The sequence below is a fragment of the Myotis davidii genome, unplaced genomic scaffold, assembly GCF_000327345.1.
Source record: "Myotis davidii unplaced genomic scaffold, ASM32734v1 scaffold770, whole genome shotgun sequence".
Lineage (NCBI taxonomy): Eukaryota > Metazoa > Chordata > Mammalia > Chiroptera > Vespertilionidae > Myotis > Myotis davidii.
In genome coordinates, this window is record NW_006282187.1 from 47,933 (window position 1) to 51,513 (window position 3,581).

The window sequence follows — 3,581 nt, forward strand, 5'->3', positions numbered from 1 at the left end:
TGGTTAAGATTCCATTTCTGGGAGAGATGAAACTGTCATTAACTTAAGTCTCAGTTTGGTGACATAGAGCTTAGCATAAGCGATTCCATTTGGGGTCTGTTGTCTTGTTTTTAACAGATCCCTCAGTCCCACAAGACTGTCCCCAATTTCAGACACCAATTGAAAATCCAGGCCATCCATATTTCTGATGGACTAGCTATAAATCAGAGGTTGTCATGTCACCCTCCTCAGTCCAATAATTTGTTAGAACGACTCATAAAACTCCAGGAAACATTAATTAAACTTATGTTTACTAGGGCTTTTTTAAAATGTTTTTAATTGATTTTTAGGTAGAGAGGAAGGGAGAGGGAGAGATAGAAACATCAATGAGAGATAAACATCCATCCTGCATGTCCTCTACTGGGGCTCGAGCCCTAAACCCTGGCACGTGCCCTGACCCAGAATCAAACCAGTGATCTCTTGGTGCGTGGGATGACCAAGTGCAATCCACTGAACCACATCGGCCGGGCAAATAATTGGTCTTACTTCTTTTGTTTTTTAATGTATTTTTATTTATTTCAGAGAGGAAGGAAGAGAGATAGAAACATCAATGAGAGAGAATCATTGCTTAACTGCCTCCTCACACTCCCTACTGGGGATTGAGTCCGAAACCCCGGCATGTGTCCTGACTGGGAATCAAAACATGACTTCCTGGTTCATAGGTCAACACTCAACCACTGAGCCACACCAGCCAGGCTTACTAGTTTATTACAAAGGACATGCCAAAGAATACAGATAAACAGCCAGATGAAGAGGTACATAGGATGAGGTCCAGAAGGATCCCAAGCACAAGAGCTCTGTGTCTGTGGAACTGGGATGCCTCACCAGCCAGCTCATCAACTCATATTTCAAGAGTTTTTGTAGAGCTTAATCTCCAACCCTATAATCACTTGACCAACCTAAGACTATAAAGTGGCCCTACTCTGAGTTATCTCATTAGCATAAACTCTGGTGTGATCAAAAGAGACTTCTTATGCCCAGTCAGTGTGGCTCAGTGGTTGAATGTCAACCTATGAACCAGGTCACAGTTTGATTCCTTGTCAGGGCACATGCCCAGATTGGGGGCTCAATTCCCAGTGTGGGTTGTGCAGGAGGCAATCGGTCAACGATTCTCTCTCATCATTGATGCTTCTATCTTTCTCTCCCTCTCCCTTCCTCTCTGAAATCAATAAAAATATATTTTTTTAAAAAAAGAATGAAACCCCATACTTTACATCTATCTCCCTCTCTAGACTGTGAGTTCCACATGGAGAGACTGAGTTCAACAAATGTCTAGTGAACAAATGAAGTGAGTGAGCAAATGTTGGCTCATTCCACTGTCCAGTTAACTTCTACATTATATACAGACACATCTTTTTTTAATTTTTTTATTTATTGATTTGAGAGAGAGAGAGAGAAAGGAAGAGAAAGGAAAAAATCAAATTTTTTGTTGTTCCACTTATTTATGCATCCATTGATTGATTCTTGCATGTGCACGGACCAAGGATCAAACCAACTGGGCTACGTGGCCATGGCCCAGACACATCTTTTAATACCACCTTCTCCAGAAAGGCTTCCTTCCCTATCCACTTGGAATTCTTTTCCAAACTAGTTGAGCTGCACAGACTCTGTCACACCCTGTAAACTTTGATTGGTAGCAGGAGTTTTTCCCCAAGTCAAACTGTTAAGGGCAGAAATAGAGTATTGGGGACTAACTATAATTATAAGAAATATTAATCATGCTCTATTAACCATGATGGTTCTGTTCTGATTAGGGAAAGCACATTCTCACCTGCTTGAGAGTTGTGCGCCCTGGGACATGGGAGCTAACATCAGAATACAGTCCATCCTCCTGTCCCAAGAACTGCCTATCATTATGGAGAGACTTACAACCTCATGGCTGAAACAGTCTAGTCCAGGGGTGGGCAAACTTTTTGACTCGAGGGCCACAATGGGTTCTTAAACTGGACCGGAGGGCCGGAACAAAAGCATGGATGGAGTGTTTGTGTGAACTACTATAAATTCAAAGTAAACATCATTACATAAAAGGGTACGGTCTTTTTTTTTTTTTTTAGTTTTATTCATTTCAAATGGGCCGGATCCGGCCTGCAGGCTGTAGTTTGCCCATGGCTGGTCTAGTCCCAGAGGTACCTGCCCTCTGCGACCCTCATCAGCCCACATGGCTTGTAACCTGTAATGATTATACTGTGCCTACTTTCCCATGCCTATAATTCCTACTTTCCTGTGTAATCATTGTACTTCTACCCAATATAACCATCTGGCTTACAGGGAGAGGCAGAGCAGATTTTTGTGGATGACCTGCTGCTCTCCCATACTGCCAGCATTATTGGAATAAACACTCATATATCATTCAACCCTGACTCTGCGTAATTGGCTCAAGTAGTGACTGGCAGTCTGCACTCCTTGGTTATCTGGTTACAAGACCCCACTTAACTCCTCAATTCTTAGACACAAGTCACCTGCTCCTTTAGAGATATGTCTCTCTTTCTTTGAAATGTGAGCCAAGCTGGGCTGGCCTCTCAGAAACTTACCCACAGTGGAATTACAGAACCTCAGCTAACATCCACTGATCAGAAAGAGACCCCCATGGGGCTGTGCACAGGAATCAAAAAACAGGACAGCAGCGGTGCTAGCCCTTTCACCGTGGCAGCCATTGAGGAGCAGAAGCCATGACTTTGTGCTACCCAATGGCCTTGGGCCTCAACAAAGGCCACATGGTGGCCAAAAACATGAGCAAGCTGAGGCACAGCAGAGGCACAGCCGCCACTGCATGCACCTCACCAAACACACCAAGTTGGTGCAGGAAATGATCCAAGAGGTGTGTGTGCGTGACTTTGCCCCCCATGATAGGCACACTATGGAGCTGCTCAAGGTTAAGGACAAGAGAGCCCTGAAATGTGTCAAGAAAAGGGGACACATGCCCTACAGGCAAAGCTCACTGGTTGAGCATCGACCTATGAACCAGGAGATCAAGGTTCAATTCCCAGTCAGGGCATATGGCCTGATTGCGGGCTCAATCCCCAGTGGGGCGTGCAGGCGGCATCCAATCAATGATTCTTTCTCATCAATGATGTTTTTTCTCTCTCTCCCTCTCTCTTCCTCTCTGAAATAAAATTTAAAAAAAAAAAAAGAAAGAAAGAAAAGGGGACACACATCTATGTCAAGAGGAAGAGAGGAGCTGAGCAATGTCCTTGCCATGAGGAAAGCAGCAACCAAGAAAGACTGAGCCCCATCCCCTCTGTGTGTAATAAAACCTGTTCAGGAAAAATAAATTTAAAAACAGGCAGCCTGTTCGGGTGTCTCGCCAGGCTAGACAGCGCCACCCAGAGGTTTGAGGTGGCTTCAACACATGTTTACAGAACAGATACCAAACTTTCCTACCTCCTTGCCTTAGCCCTGGCTAGAGTCCCGCTAGAACCTCTGCCTGGCATGCCGCCCTTCCCCCACCTCCCCGACATTTTACCTGTTCTTGAGAGTTCACGGTCCTCCAGATTTGCTCATTTCCCTCACCTTGCTCCTTAGCCTCTCCTGGTCACTGTTGC

The 3,581-nt window shown here is 44.8% G+C and overlaps 1 pseudogene; it reads left to right on the forward strand.

Moving 5' to 3' along the window:
- The first annotated feature begins 2,676 nt into the window (after positions 1–2,676).
- LOC107184054 lies at positions 2,677–3,265 on the forward strand (annotated as a pseudogene).
- The last annotated feature ends 316 nt before the right edge of the window (positions 3,266–3,581 follow it).